General features: G+C 41.5%; 1 pseudogene; it reads right to left on the bottom strand.

Annotated features, from left to right (window-relative positions):
- Window positions 1-6,103: 6,103 nt before the first annotated feature.
- LOC131193108 (zinc finger protein 658B-like) overlaps window positions 6,104-17,054 on the bottom strand; it is a 172,399-nt pseudogene continuing 161,448 nt past the window's right edge.

The raw sequence follows: 17,054 nt of genomic DNA on the forward strand, positions 1-17,054 counted from the left end.
GTGTCCTTTTCAACACCCTGAGGGCTCGCGCGGATTCCGCTGGAGGCAGGAGAAACCTTCCAGAGTCTATATAAGTGTCCCTTTCCGAATCTTGAATTATTTTCATTTTAACAGCTTTTTACCTTCCCATATAAATTTGTTAATTCCTTCTGCCATTCCTCAAGATTCTTATCTTTCTTAATTATTGGTATCATCTGAAAGAGGAATAAAATCTAGGTAAAACATTCATTTTAATAGCAGCAATTCTCTAATTGCAATTTTTCCAAACAATCAACCTTCTGAACTTTTGCCATAAAACCTCAGTTATTCTTATCCTTTTTGATGACAATATAAACTAAATACTTAACCTTCTTTACAATTTCAAATCCTGTTACTTCCTCCAGTTTTTCTTTCTGTTGTCTGGCCATATTTTTTATTATCACTTTTGTCTTTTTCTGATTTACCTTAAACCCTGAGAGTCTATTGATCAATTATTTCAACAAAGATTTATTTAGAATTTATATTTGTTAAAGTAATCACCAAATCATCTGCAAAAGCTCTTAACTTATATTCCTGTCTAACTCTAATTCTATCTCCTTTATCTCATTTTATCCAATAATGGTTCTAGAGTTAAAATAAACAATAATGGTGATAAAGGACATCCTCTTGAATCTGTTAAGCTACCATTGATTATAATCTGTGCCATAACATTTCTTATCTTCTTAGTTGCACAGACTGTTTGATTCCATTGTATTTCACTGTTAGCATTTTAGAGTCAATTAGAACAAAGGTTCTTTGTAGAAGTCAGAAATCAAAATACTTGCAATCCAATAATTCATTCCTCATTCAATTGCTTAAAAGATCCATAAAGATAAGACAATTATAGAACCTTCTTCTTTTTGCTTTTGCAGAGCTTTTCATATGAAATATTTATGATAGTTATCTGCTTAATTAAAAAAATCTGAGAGTCTAAACATTCCTGATCTTTTCTCTCATCCAGAAAATGCGGCTTTTCCTGGTTACAGTTCAGTGAGCCCTTTAATTGTCAGCATGAAACAGGAGTCTGTCCAATCTCTTCTTAAATCCAGTGATGCATCCACAATGGTGCTTTTCCATTGTTCTCATGGACAGGAACTTTCTCTAAGTTCTAGCTTGGGTCTCTATAAGTCTCCATCTGTTATTTCTTTTCTGCTCTGACTTTGGAGAACAGGTCAAACCTCTCTTCATGTGCTCTTTCAAACTTTGAAAGACTGCTATCATCTAAACAGAAACTCTCCATGAGCATTTTATAACAATTGAAGCCTTGCTGAATAACCTGGCTCATCTGTACACCAGCCTGTTCCCAGAAGCTCTGCAGGCAATTATTGACTCAGGGCATTTAACCTGCAATTCTATCTTTCTAAATATTATGGGGCTTGATTTCTATGGAAAGCTGTTTGTAAAAATAGTAGAAAGCTTCTTTTCAGGGTAGATTATACAACACTTAAAAGAACTAAAATTAAAATTGAAAACCTTTGCAGACAGAGCTGTTCAGTTACATGGACAGGAGAAACGGATAAGAGTCACCAGAAAGGGAATCTGGGCAAGTTAAGAGAGGCACATTCAGGTGCTGCATCTCAAAGCAAGCCCACCTGGACAGGGCTGCCCATTGTCCAAGCTCACCTGGACGCCTCAGGTCTCTGTCACTTGCCTTCAGATGCCATTGGGCTCCTCCTAACAGGCTTGCTGCCCTGGGAGGGAGCCTCCAGCCACGATCCCTCTGAGTCCAGATCCTTCTCCAGACATTGGGAGGTGGATCCCCTCAGCAGCGGATCCGTGGGACGGTGGTGCTCAACTCCCCCAGAAGAAAACCTTGCAAGGAAAGGGAGAGTCGGAAGGGAAGGGGGCAACTGGGAGACCCCACCTCGCTTTCCTTCCCTCCCTCAAGGAATCCTCCTCCTACCTGGCATGGTTCTGCAGGTCCTTGCCCTTGGCCCCTTGAGCGCCCTCTTGATTTTAAGAAGAGAGAGATCAGGAAGAGGGACCTAGCTGGGTTCCCAGCCCCTTTCCTGCCTCCTCTTTAGGCAGCTCTCTGTTTAACTTTGAAAAAGCAATGTCCTCTAGCTGGGCCCCGCAAAAGACCGTCACCTCCGCCACCCCCAGGGGAAAACTAAAAGATCAAAATAAGGATCAGGATTTAAAAAGATAGTTACAGATGCTAACGTAGGGAAATAGATATACTGAAATACTAGAATTAGTAGAAACTTGCTGTTTACTGCCAACATATATATGTATATGATGTCTTTATATACCTGCATGCTATAAATATTTGTTTCCTGTGACACTGACATATATATTATGCCCTTTGTAGTTATAACACAAACATGCCACATTGAGTAACCTCCTGGATTGTTACTGGGATCTGTTGTGAAGTATCTGGCATTTGTCAAACTATATGTCCCACCTTTTGATCAGTCTTATCTCCCCCCCTCCCCTTCCAGTAAGTATCAGATTGGACATGCTAACACTCAATCTGTGTTGATTTCCATTCCCTTCACACCAAGGGGTCAAGTGGTCAGTTGTGAGAACAAAGGAAAGAGGCTCTACCCTGTTTCAGGGGATATACAAACCAAATTCCAGGAATACACAAAGATGCCAGAATTGGAGATTTATGACTTTCCTAAACAATATAAAAGAGGTTCACATTCCCTCTTGTTTGTAGATGTTACCTGCATGTATCTTGTATTTGGAGCAGCTAACCATTTAAGCTTGATCAAGATTAAATGCTATTTTATTCAAGCCTCTGTTTAAGTTTCTTGTTTGGCATTTATGAGCTTAAACATATTATTTTTGGACCTTACACTAATCTGCACCTCTAAATGCAAATTAGGGATTCATTGTTATTAAAGATTGGAGAGAAAGACCTGTAGATGTCGTTGAGACTAGAACACCCACCATCCTTCACCCCGGCATTAGATGCTGCGATTTGCTGAATAGCGTCTAACCTTATGCAGTATGTCAAGATGAGTCTTGATAGCATCTTTTTGAACAGATTGCATTAAAATGCATAACTAATTCTGAGTCTGCAAAAGTTCTATTCTATGCCATCCGGTTTTTGGCTCCCACAGACTCACACGGCTCTCCTCCCAAAAATATGGAGAATCTGTTTCCTGCCTGCCTTCTCTTGTTTTAAAGGTTTCATCCATCTCAAATGAAGCTGCACTCCCTTCACTCTCCTTTTCCACCAATAGATTTACATGTTCACCAGGGATAAAATGAAATTAGCCACAGGAGCCAACGGATGCCACAATGATGCCTTAGATCAGATAATCCAGGGAATGTCATCCAATCCCCTTTCCTAACTGCTATCAACATTTGCAGTCATTTTCTGAGATTTCAAATGGAGAGGGATCCTGAAAAAAGCTACAGTGCTGCCTTCCTGATTGGCAGCAACGTATTTAACTGTTTAGAGTGCTAAGGGAGGTTTCGAGCAGCCGTTATGTATTTTCATCTCTGTACCCACTGTTTGCTAATTGACTCTGCACTGAAGCTCCCTACTGTTTACTTTATAGCTTGTTGTGTGCTAAAGATGAGCCCTGGGAGAAGCATCCTCTTCTCAGGATTTCTGTTGACAGCTTGCTCATAAATTTGGAACTTTACTGCTGCAAAATACGGCTTTAAAGGAAAAAGTAACCACAAGACGAAAAATGGAATGGCTCTTTAAATGTAGTAACTTCTTGTAACCTGTTTGTAACTTGACATATCATGACTTTCCCCTTCACTAAACTGGGTGGGGGTGGGGGTCAGCAGTGCATCTGTCCCGAGCTGCAAGATTGACACCCTGTGGCCTACATCATTCCAGACAAATGGCTGTTCAATCTCCTCTTAAAATCCTCCAGTGATGGAGCACCCACAACTTCTGAAGGCAAGGCATTTCCATTGATCAATAGTTCTCACTGAAAGGAAATTTCTCCTTAATTCTAGGTTTGATTTCTTTTTGATAAGTCTCCCTCTGTTACTTTTTGTCCTCCTCTCAGGCACATTGGACAATAGATCCACCCCCTTTTTTCTGTGTCAGCCCCTCACATATTGAAAGACTGCTATGATGTCATCCCTAGTCCTTCTCTGTGTTAGACTAGACATATCCAGTTCCTGCAATAGTTCATCGTACAACTCCTTTGGGGTACAAATAAAGAAATTACAAGACAGAGGGTACATTCCAAGTCAACAGAAGAAAATAGAACAATTGTTAAAAATATATGGAAAGTTGTGAAAGTGTGCAAACTCCCATGATACCAGATTTTCAAACCATCAAAAATAGAACAATTTATAATCCGGAACGTTAGCATTATCAGAATTGTCTTCAATTCTCTTCATATATGGTTAGTAAAGGATTTGGATATTGAAGTGAAAGGAGCTATACCAGTATTTGAAGATAACACAAAAGGTGTACAAATGACAACAGGTGGGCGTACAAACCAGAAGGAAGCGTGTTGACATAATGTAAAGTCAGAGAAGCAGTGAAAGAAAATGTAATAGACATAATTTATTGTCCACCAGGAAATAATTTAGCTGACCTAATGACAACACCATTAAAACATCTTACATGAGGCAATCTACGCTATAATTGGTTGCTGTAGATGCAAAGGGGGAGTTTCCCATTTTTCCCGCTTTTTTTCTTCTGTGTGCTCTTTATGCTATTTGGATTTACCTCACGATGTTTCTGTGTTCCTGACCATCTTGTTTGCTGTAAATATGTTAAATGGATCCACCAAAGGGTTGGGGGAATAAGACACAACTGTTGTCTTATTGTTCTCAACTTAAATTTTAAGAAGAAGTTTTATTAATAAGAATCAAACAAAGATATTTCATCCTGGACAAAACAGAGACAATGGTTCTGGTGATTTATGGTAAATAAGCCATTCTAAACTTTATACAAATTAAACGGAATAGTAGATTGTTAACAAAGTGCTTTGATGTTGGTTCATCTGTTAATTATAATGCCTTTACATATCGTATATAGATGAACGTTGAATTGGTTGTAAATAGAAGTTTATAAATTTTGGGCTGCTTTACAAGGGTAGGAAACTAATATTGCTCCAATATATTTATGAATATTCAAGTGGGGGGTTGGTAATATATGTAAATCTGTTTTTGTCCTTTTTAATGCACATTTTTTCTTTTAAATGTTTTGTCTATCCTTGTTTTGCTTTTGAAAAAAATCTTTCTGTTTTTGGAGTTTGTACTGTATATTAATTTTCTGAAGAAAGTAACCTTTTTAAAAAAAAGTCCCTTTAGCACAAGCACGTTTATGGGGCTACTATGTACCTATTTTCTAAACTGCCTCTAAATTCATAGAATCGTAGCATCATGGGGCTGGTTTTATCGTGGTGGCCAGAATTGGATGCACTATTCTAGGTGTGCTGTCACCAGCACAGTGTAAAGTAACTCTATCACTTCTATGCCTCTGTTGATGCAGCCTAGGACTGAATTCGCTTTTTTTGCAGCACAAAATTGGCAGAAGCAGTACTTGTCTATTTCTCATGTAGCCCAAGGATACTGCCCTTTTGGAGATCTCCCGTGCACCTCATCTCATTTCCAGTGCACCTCAATTCCTTAACACAGTTTACAAAGTGTTAAGGTAGCAAAACAAAACACTTTGTCTCAGTCCCACGTGATAGTGACCCAGAAGCAGCCACCATTTTGACAGAGGCAGACATGGCAAATGGTGGCTGCTTCCACAACTCCACCGCATGGCCTAGACATGAATCCCAGGCACAGTCAAAATAACGGCTGCTTTCATGACACAGTCATGCAGCCCACAAATGTCTTACCCTCCTTCACCAACATGAGGTTCAGTGGTCTTCAAAAGATATGGAGAAGAAGGAGGTTGTGATGCCTGGTGAGGTGGGAGTAAGCCCTAATGATCGCAGGGTTCCAGTGGGAGTAGGAAATGCCTGTGGGGACACTGTAGGGAGGGAAAGGTCTGTAGGGACCCAAAAGTTGGTGTAGTAGATCTCCAAGACATTCCTGCAACCCTGAGGTAGTCACTGTTCTGCTTAATGACTTGAATATTTCTTAATGACTTGAATATTTTTATATTCATATTTTTAATATTTTTAACAGCTTCATCAGGGAGAGAAGGAGGTTGTGATGCCTGGTGAGGTGGGAGTAAGCCCTAATGATCGCAGGGTTCCAGTGGGAGTAGGAAATGCCTGTGGGGACACTGTAGGGAGGGAAAGGTCTGTAGGGACCCAAAAGTTGGTGTAGTAGATCTCCAAGACATTCCTGCAACCCTGAGGTAGTCACTGTTCTACTTAATGACTTGAATATTTCTTAATGACTTGAATATTTTTATATTCATATTTTTAATATTTTTAACAGCTTCATCAGGGAGAGAAGGAGATGGGGAGGCTTAAGCAAGGCAATCTCGCTTAACCACCATTGCAACATGCAACTATAATTGGCAGGTCCCATTACAATTGTATCTAGAAGACTACTAATATGATGGCTGCGGAATTCTGGGACTCAAAATCTGGAGGACACCAAGGTAGAAGATGGAAAGTCCACCTTTGGAAATTCCACAAGCAATATACAAAAAACACCACCCAAAAGCCTTTTTGAGGAATTCCATTACTTCTGCAAAAATGAAATATCCAAAAACTGCTGTTGCTAACCAGAAACAGGTAGTTAGCCCTTTTTCATTTTCATTCACCTACAAGTCTAATCCTGAGACATGTTTAAGTAAAAAGAATGACGCCAAAATTAAAATAATCAATTAATCACCTATATTCCTAATGAGAGATTAGAAATGAAATTCAACCCTTCTCTAAACCCATCAATGTTTCCTTCATGTGGATTTCCTTGTAGGAAATAAGGGAAGATTTATACCTGATGATCATCCATAGACAGGATATTTGAAGGATTTCTCTCCCGTGTGAGGCATCCGGTGTCTCACGAGGTGGAAATTTTTAATGAAACTTTTCCCACACTCAGGACATTCAAAGGGTTTCTCCTGTGTGAGTCCTCTGGTGTTTCACCAGGTGGAATTGACTGAAACTTTTCCCACAATTAGGACGTTCCAAGGGTTTCTATCCTGTGTGAGTTCTCTGATGTCTTACCAGGTTGAAATTGTGACTGAAACTTTTCCCACACTCAACACATGCAAAGGGTTTCTCCCCTGTGTGAGTTCTCTGATGTTCCACCAGGCTATAATTCTGACTGAAACTTTTCCCACAATCAGAACATTCAAAGGGTTTCTCTCCTGTATGAATCCTCTGATGACTCACCAGGTGGGAATTCTGACTGAAACTTTTCCCACAATCAGAACATTCAAAGGGTTTCTCTCCTGTGTGAGTTCTCTGGTGTTTCACCAGACTGGAATTCTGACTGAAACTTTTCCCACAATCGGGACATTCAAAGGGTTTTTCTCCTGTGTGAGTCCTCTGATGGATCACCAAGTCAGAATTCCGACTGAAACTTTTCCCACAATTAGGACATTCAAAGGGTTTCTCTCCTGTGTGAGTTCTCTGGTGTTTCACTAGGTCATAATTCTGACTGAAACTTTTCCCACAAAGAGGACATTCAAAGGGTTTCTCTCCTGTGTGAGTCCTCTGATGATTCACCAAGCAGGAATTCTGACTGAAACTTTTCCCACAGTCAGGACATTCAAAGGGTTTCTCTCCTGTGTGAGTTCTCTGGTGTCTTATCAGATAGGAATTCTGACTGAAACTTTTCCCGCAATCAGGACATTCAAAGGGTTTCTCTCCTGTGTGAATCCTCTGGTGTTTCATTAGCTTGTAATTCTGACTGAAACTTTTCCCACAAAGAGGACATTCAAAGGGTTTCTCTCCTGTGTGAGTTCTCTGGTGTCTTATCAGATTGGAATTGTGACTGAAACTTTTCCCGCAATCAGGACATTTAAAGGGTTTCTCTCCTGTGTGAGTCCTCTGATGAATCACCAGGCTTGAATTCTGACTGAAACTTTTCCCACAATCAGGACATTCAAAGGGTTTCTTTCCTGTGTGAGTTCTCTGATGGCTTACCAAGTTAGAATTATGACTGAAACTTTTCCCACAATCAGGACATTCAAAGGGTTTCTCCTGTGTGAGTTCTGGTGTTTCACCAGGTGGGAATTCCGACTGAAACTTTTCCCACAAAGAGGACATTCAAAGGGTTTCTCTCCTGTGTGAGTCCTCTGATGATTCACCAAGCAGGAATTCTGACTGAAACTTTTCCCACAGTCAGGACATTCAAAGGGTTTCTCTCCTGTGTGAGTCTTCTGATGAATCACGAGGCAGGAATTGTGACTGAAACTTTTCCCACAGTCAGGACATTCAAAGGGTTTCTCTCCTGTGTGAGTCCTCTGATGAATCACGAGGCAGGAATTGTGACTGAAACTTTTCCCACAGTCAGGACATTCAAAGGGTTTCTCTCCTGTGTGAGTTCTCTGGTGTCTCACTAGGCGGGAATTCCGACTGAAACTTTTCCCACAAAGAGGACATTCAAAGGGTTTCTCTCCTGTGTGAGTCCTCTGATGATTCACCAGGCAGGAACTCTGACGAAATCTTTTCCCACAGTCAGGACATTCAAAGGGTTTCTCTCCTGTGTGAGTTCTCTGGTGTCTTATCAGATTGGAATTGTGACTGAAACTTTTCCCGCAATCAGGACATTCAAAGGGTTTCTCTCCTGTGTGTGTCCTCAGGTGTCTCACAAGGTCGGAATTTCCAATGAAATGTTTCCCACAATCGGGACAGTCATACGGCTTCGCTCCCATGTGGGTCCTCTGGTGTATCAGCAAGTTGCCATTTTCGCTAAAGGATTTACCACATTGGGAGCACTTGTAGGGCATCTCTCCTGTGTGGGTCTTTCCATTAACGAAAAAGGAGCTGTTCTGACCTGAGCTTTTATCACAATCAGATCATTTGTATTTGCTTTTCTCCAGAGTGGATTCTCCCCTGCATAATCTCTTGTGATTAGAAGTTTGCTTTTCTCACAATAGGCACATCTATGCAGCTTTTTCACCACTGATATTCTTGAGAAGGTCAAAAATATGTGTGATCCCTTGTTTAGGGGTGCTTTAATTTAAGCCCTTTTCTTTCTTCCAGGGCAAGACCTGCATTACTATCTGCCCTATGTAACTATCCAATTCAGCTTTTCCTCCACACTGACTTCCAGATATTTCCCTCTTTTTCTGAAATGGAAAAATAATCTCCCCTGACCGTTTTGTATAACCTATCACTGAGTTCCACATACTCTACATTTTCCAGCTAGAAATCTGTTCTTGATTTTCTTTCCTTTATCTTTCACCTGCTAGGTGAATTGTGTGGTTTTTCCTGAAGAAAATGGAGAATATTTTTATTTTTGCTTTGCTTTTCAATGTTGCTTGTTATTCTCAGTTGTCCACTGTGATCTTATCAGCATCATCTTTGTCTGTAAGATTCAAATAAAAATGCAGCTTTTATTGTTTGTAAAAAGGTTGCAGAAGATGTGAAAAAAGTATACATTACAATGAAAAAGCAATTCCACAATGGTAGAATAATCTCTTACATTAATTGTGACATTTGACTACCGAGATCCAAGTTCAAATATCCATTCATTCATGAAATTCACTTGTTGACTTAGGTCAGTCACAAATTCTCAGCCCTGCAAAAGTTTATGTGCAAAAGTTTCAAATACAATTATGTCAAAAAGAAAGTACACCCTCTTTGTGTTGTATAATTTTACATATCATGACATAGTAAAAATCATCCAGGCCTTAGCAGTTCTTAAAAATGGGTAACTATAATGTCAGATGAACAAAAACAGATGACACATTATACCCATGTCATCATTTTTTTTTACAAAAACAAAGCCATAACAGAGACATGAAAACTAAAACACTCTTACTTCTTCCATAGGAAGAGGCAACGAGCAGCCAGTGCTATTGATCAAATGCCCTTGATCAATTATCATCAGCAAATGTGACTATATCTATAAAAGCCGTTGTAGGAGTTTCCTGGTCTCAGCATTGCGATGTGAGTCCCAGCAAAGTCACCCCAAGTTCAGACAGTGGAATGCTCAGAGAAATTACAAAAAACCCAAGCATTACATCTCAGGCTCTACAGGCCTCATTTAGCATGTTAAGTGTTAAAGTTCATGACAGTACAATTAGAAAAAGACTGAATAAGTATGGTTCGTTTGGTAGGGTTGCCAGGAGAAAGCCTCTGATTTCTAAAAAGGACATGGCAGCAACGCTTGCATTTGCAAAGTTACATCTGAACAAATCACAAAACTTCTGGAACACTGTCCCTTAGACAGATGAGACCAAAGTGGAGATAAAGCCCACAGTTTACTACCCTTTTCTACTGCTACATGTCGGGATGAATGAAACAAAAAAGAACTTGAACACAATATTGAGAGATTACAAGCATCTAGGCAAGAAAGTTAAGGAGTTAGATGCACAAGTAGTTTTTCTCATCTGTACTGCCAACGAAAGGTCAACACCTGGTAAGATAACAAAGGATTCTAGAAGTAAACTGGCTAAAGGGTTGGTGTCGCCAAAAAACCTTTGGATTCCTGGATCATGGTCTGTACTACCTTCATGATAGGCTTTTGGCAAGGGATGGGCTGCATCTCACGAAGACTGGGAAGAATATTTTTGGAAAATGACTTGCTCCACTTATCGAAGTTAAACTAAAATTGAGGGGGGAGGATGACCAATCTTTAGGATCTCCAGGACCTAATTCCAAGCAGAAATCCTTAGAAACCAAGTCAAATAATGAGGTAAGGAGGAATGGAAAGGAAGACAAACTCAAATACCAAATAGGAAACATAGGAAGCATACCCACAGACCAATATAAAGACCTCAAGTGCCTATATACAAATGCACAAAGTTTGGGGAACAAACAGAGTGAACTTGAACTATTAATATGAAGGTAGATATGAAGGTAGTTGGAATTACAGAAACTTGGTGGGATGAAACCCATGACTGGAAGATACTGATAGAAGGTTACAAACTGTTCAAAAAACCCCAGACCCCATAAAAGAGGAGGGCCTTGTAAAGGACCACTACATTGCTACAGAAATGCACGAAACCAGGAAGAAAACCTCCTAGAATGCATATGGATTAATATAAAAGAAAAGAAGAATATCACCATATAGGTGTATATTATAGGCCACCCAACCAAGCAGAAAAAATAGGTGTCCTTTTTGCCAACCAACTAAGAAATATATGTAGGAAACACACTATAATACTAATGGGGGACTTCAATTACCTGACATCAGTTGGAAGACTAATTCCGCACTAAATGAGAAATCGAATAGGTTCTTGACCAACCTAGCTGACAACTTTGTTGTCCAAAAGGTAGAGGAATGAACGAGAAGGACAGCCATACTAGACCTAATTCTTACAAACACAGATGAAGTGATAGAGGGAATTGAAGTTGAAGGAACCTTGACAGTGACCATGTCATACAGAGGAACTAGCTGCAGCCTGGGAACGGGCTGCGGCTGGGGCTTTAGACCGTGTCGTGCCTTTGCGGCCTCTGACCCGGCGTAGATCCCAACCGGCTCCTTGGTTCTCCGAGGAGGGAGATAAACGCGGAGAAGACGCCTAGAGAGTTCCTGGAGGTCCAGCCGTTCAGAGGCTGATCGGACACTAGTTAGATCCTTTACTAGGACCTACCTAGTGGCATTGAGGAAAGCGGCGTTACTCGCCTCCTCCCTCGTGCGTCGCAGATAACCGCCCAGCTGCCCTGTTTGGGTGACCGCTCCTCCTTCACCAGGGAGCGGGATGACCCGATGCAGGGCTGAGGAGTTTAACGGTTATCTATACGATAAAATCGTTCAACAGGGACGGTCTGGACCAAAATTGTGGCGATTCGGATGGGGCGTCTGAGGCGGTCTTGGTGATGCTGTTTGGGATGAGTTTGACCCTGTGACTCCGAGGACATGGACAGGTTGCTGGGTAGATTGAATCACCTGCGTGTTTACTGGACCGTGCCTCCTGGCTGGTGCTGGCCACTCGGGAGGTGACACGAGGCTGGCTCCAGGGATTACAGTGCTTCCTTGTTGGAGAGTCTTTCCGGCCGCCTTGAAAGAGCGGTGGTGAGAACCCCTCCTCAAGAAGCCTTAATTGCGAAGGTTGTAGAGAGTGGTGGCATATCAGTTTCCCTGCACCTGGAGGAAATTGTCTATCTGGACCCGTTCCAGTCCGGCTTCCGGCCTGGTTATAGCACTGAGACGGCTTTGGTCGCGTTGGTGGATGATCTCTGGAGGGCCAGGGACAGGGGTTATTCCTCTGCCCTGGTCCTATTAGACCTCTCGGCGGCTTTCGATACCATCGACCATGGTATCCTGCTGCGCCGGTTGGGGGGATTGGGAGTGGGAGGCACCGTTTATCGGTGGTTCTCCTCTATCTCTCCGAGTCATGAGGACGGTGTTGACGGGCAGAGGTCGACCCAGGCGCCTCACTTGTGGGGTGCCGCGGGTCGGTCTCGCCCTTCTGTTCAACATCTATATAAACCGCTGGGTGAGATCATCAGTGGTTTCGTGTGAGGTACCAGCTGTCGCTGATGACACCCAGCTGTACTTTTCCACACCGGGCCACCCCAATGAAGCTATCAAGTGCTGTCCCGGTGTTTGGAAGCCGTGGGGTCTGGATGGGGAGAAACAGGCTCAAGCTCAATCCTCCAAGACAGAGTGGCTGTGGATGCCGGCATCTCGGTACAGTCAGCTGAGTCCGCGGCTGACTGTCGGGAGCAGTCATTGGCCCCATGGAGAGGGTGCAATTTGGGCGTTCTCCTGGATGAACGGCTGTCTTTTGATGAACATGACGGCCGTCTCAGGAGAGCTTTCCACCAGGTTCGCCTGGTGCGCCAATTGCGCCCCTTTCTGGACCGGGATGCCTTGTGCACAGTCACCACGCCTTGTGACGCCTCGCCTGGATTACTGCAATGCTCTCTACATGGGGCTCCCCTTGAGGGGCATCCGGAGGCTACAGTTAGTCCAGAACGCAGCTGCGGGTGATAGAGGAGCCCCTCGTGGCTCCCGAGTGACACTATCCCGAGGCTGCACTGGCTGCCTGTGGCCTTCCGGGTGCGCTTCAAGGTTTTGGTGAACGCCTTTAAAGCGCCCATGGCATAGGGCCGGGTTATTTACGGGACCGCCTGCTGCTGCGAATACCTCTCACCGACCCGTGCGCTCTCACAGAGAGGGACTCCTCAGGGTGCCGTCGGTAGCGACAGTGTCGTCTGGCGGCGCCCAGGAAGGGCCTTCTCTGTGGGGCTCCCGCCTCTGGAGCGAACTCCCCAGGACTTCGCCAACTTCGGACCTCCAGACCTTTAAGCATGAGCTTAAAACCTACCTATTCATCTCGCTGGCTGGGTTAGTTTTAAATTTATGGGTTTTAAATGGGTTTTAGCTCTAAATTTTAATTGTGGCCAATTTTAATAAGTTTTTTAACTGTATTTTAATTGTATTTATATATTGTCTATTTTACTTGGCTGTGAACCGCCCTGAGTCCTTTGGGAGAAGGGCGGTATACAAATTTAATAAATAAATAAATAAATAAATAAATACTAGAATTCAACATAACAAAAACACAATCAATAGAACATGATACTGTTGATGCAATTTACATAGATTTTTGTAAGGCTTTTGATACAGTAGTACATGATAAACTGCTGTTGAAATTAAGCGCTTAGAGCATTTCTGGACTTTTGCTTAAGTGGATTGCTGCTTTCCTGTCTGATAGATTGTAGAAAGTCAAAATAGGGAACTCGCTGTCTAATCCTGCATAATTTAAGTGGTGTTCCGCATGGCAGCGTTTTTTTTTGCTCTATATCAACGATTTATATGATCAACTAAAAAGCAATTGTGTTCTTTTTTGCCGATGAGTAAATTATTCAATTCTAAGAATTGTTGTTTTGCAAATGATCTCGACTGTGTCTGAATGGTCATCTGTTTGGCAAATTTCAAATTTCAATTAATAAATGCTCTGTCACATATTGGTAAATGTAATCAGAATGTCAAGTATGCTAGGTGGCATTGATTAGCAGATGACTCTCACTTTGTTAAGGACCTAGGTGTACTTATCCCTCACGATTTAGGCTCCAAAGCTCACTGTAATAGCATTGCTAAAAAAGCATAAAGAGTTCTAAACTTAATTTTGTGAAACTTTTTTTCCTGGAAACATGATATTGCTAATTAGAGCTTATAAAACTTACGCTAGATCAATTTTAGAGTATTGTTCAACTGTTTGGAATCCCAGAATATATCAGACATCAGTACAATCAGTACTTCAGAAAAAGTCTTGCACTCTTCTGTACAGAGTAGAATTCCTTATGCTACTAGGCTCAAAATTCTCGGGTTGGATAACTTAGAACTGTGTAGCTTGTAGGTATTGCATACAAAATTATGCATAGTAATATTTTACCTGTAAATGACTTTTTCTGTTTAATTGCAAGACAACAACCGCTTTAAACTCAATGTAAATCATTCTAAACTTGACTGTAAAAATACATATCTGTAATAGAGTTAACATAACATAACATCAGAGTTGGAAGGACTTTGAGGCCTTCTAGTCCAACCCCTGCCCAGGCAGGAAACCCTACACCATCTCAGTCAGATGGTTATCCAACATTTTCTTAAAATTTCCAGTGTTGGAGCATTCACAACTTCTGAAGGCAAGTCGCCCACTTATTAATTGTTCTAACTGTCAGGAAATTTCTCCTTAGTTCTAAGTTGCTTCTTTCTTTGATCAGTTTCACCCATTGCTTCTTGTTCTACCCTCAGGTGCTTTGGAGAACAGCCCGACTCTTCTTTGTGGCAGCCCTGAGATATTGGAACACAGCTATCATGTCTCCCTAGTCCTTCTTTTTGTTAAACTAGACATACCCAGTTCCTGCAACCGTTCTTCATATGTTTTATCCTCCAGTCCCTAATCATCTTTGCTCTTCTCTGCACTCTTTCTAGAGTCTCAACATCTTTTACATCGTGGCAACCAAAACTGGATGCAATATTCCAAGTGTGGCCTTACCAAGGCATTATAAAGTGGTACTAACACTTCACGTGATCTTGATTCTATCCTCTGTTTATGCAGCCCAGAACTGTGTTGGCTTTTTAACAGCTGCTGCACACTGCTGGCTCATATCTAAATGGTTATCCACTAGGACTCAAGATCCCTCTCACAGGTACTACTATTGAGCAAGGTACCACATATACGGTACTGGTGCATTTTTTTTTTTGGCCTAAATGTAGAACCTTACTTTTTCACTGTTGAATTTCATTTTGTTAGATAGCCAATGTTCAAGTCTGTCAAGATCTTTCTGTAACTTGAGCCTATCTTCTGGAGTGTTGGCTATTCCTGCCAGCTTGGTGTCATCTGCAAATTTGATGAGTTCCCCATCTATCCCTCGTCCAAGTCATTGATGAAGATGTTGAAGAGTACTGGGCCTAAAACAGAGCCTTGGGGTACTCCACTGCATACTTCCTCCATGTGGATGTAGTTCCGTTGAGGACTACACGTTGAGTCGGTTGGTCAGCCAGTTCGAATCCATCTGGTGGTGGTGCTGTCTAACCCACATTTTTCTACTTTATCTAGTAGTAGGTTATGGTCTACTTTATCAAATGCTTTACTGAAGTCCAAGTAAATTATATACAGCATTCCTCTGGTCTACTAATTTTGTCATTTTGTCAAAGAATGCGATAAGATTAGTCTGGCATGATCTGTTTTGACAAACCCATGTTGGCTTTTGGTTATTACTTTGTTTGCTTCTAGGTGTTCAGTGATTAGTTGCTTGATTATCTTTTCAGAATCTTCCCGGTATTGAGGTCAGACTGATAGGTCTGTAGTTTCCTGGATCTGTTTTTTCCTTTTTGAAGATGGGAACTACATCAGCTCTTTTCCAGTCCTCTGGCAGCTCCCTGTGCTCCAGGATCTTTGAAAGATATAGTTCAGTGGTTCTGAGATCCGTCTGCCAGTTCCTTCAGAACCTTGGGGTGTAATCCATCCGGTCCTGGTGATTTGAACTCGTCTAGGGTAGACAGGTGTTCACTTACCATTTTCTTCCTTATTTTAACTTGTGTTTCTAATCTGTTTTTGTAGTGCTGTTTTGATAGGTTGGATTGTTTTTTCCTTTTGTGTAAAGACAGATGCAAAATATGAGTTAAATAAATCTGCTTTCTCCTGTTGCTTGTCATCTTCTTGCCACTTTCTCCCAGCAATGGGCCAATTGTTTCCTTGACTTTTTCTTGTTTTTAACATGCTGGAAGAAGCTTTTTGTTATTTTTACTTTTGTCGCTAGCCTTTTGTTCATTGTGAGCCTTAGCTTTCCTCACTTCATCTTTACAGGCTCGGCTGTTGCTGATATTCTGCCTTAGTTATTTGCCCTCTTTCCACTTTTTATATTTGTCCTTTTGTCTTTCAATTTGTCAGATAGTTCTTTATGCATCCATGCTGGTTTCTTTTGAGATCTATTATTTTTCTTCTTCATTGGTATTGTGTTAGACTGTGCTTTTATAATCTCACTTTTCAAAATTTCCCAAGCTTCTTGAGTCGTTTCCCCCCTGAGGATTCTCATCCATTGAATCCTTCTCAAGCTCTCTCTAAGTTTATTGAAATTAGCTCTCTTAAAGTCCAAGACTCTAGTTTGACTTTGTTCTACTACTTGTATTTGTAATGTAATTCCAATATTGCGTGGTCACTTGCCCAAGGTTCCTGTAGCTTCAACACCTTCTATCATTTCATCTCTATTAGTGAGAATTAAGTCCAGTATGGCTGATCCCCTTGTCGCCTTCTCTATTTTTGGGAAACAAAGTTGTCTGCTAGGTTTGTTAGGAACCTGTTGGATCTTCCACTTGGTGCAGAGTTTGTCTCCCAGTTGATGTCAGGTAGTTAAAATCCCCCATTACTACTGTGATGTGCTTCCTACATACCTTAGTTAGCTGACTAGCAAAAAGTTCATCTACTTCCTCTGTTTGGTTGGGTGGCCTATAGTATAGACCTATGGCAATATCATTTCCCCCCCCTTTTATATTGACCCAAATGCATTGAAGATGATTTTCATCATTGTTGTGCTCTATTATATAGTGCAACTCCACCTCCTCTTTTATTT

This window comes from Ahaetulla prasina, chromosome 2, assembly GCF_028640845.1.
Source record: "Ahaetulla prasina isolate Xishuangbanna chromosome 2, ASM2864084v1, whole genome shotgun sequence".
Classification (NCBI taxonomy): Eukaryota; Metazoa; Chordata; class Lepidosauria; order Squamata; family Colubridae; genus Ahaetulla; species Ahaetulla prasina.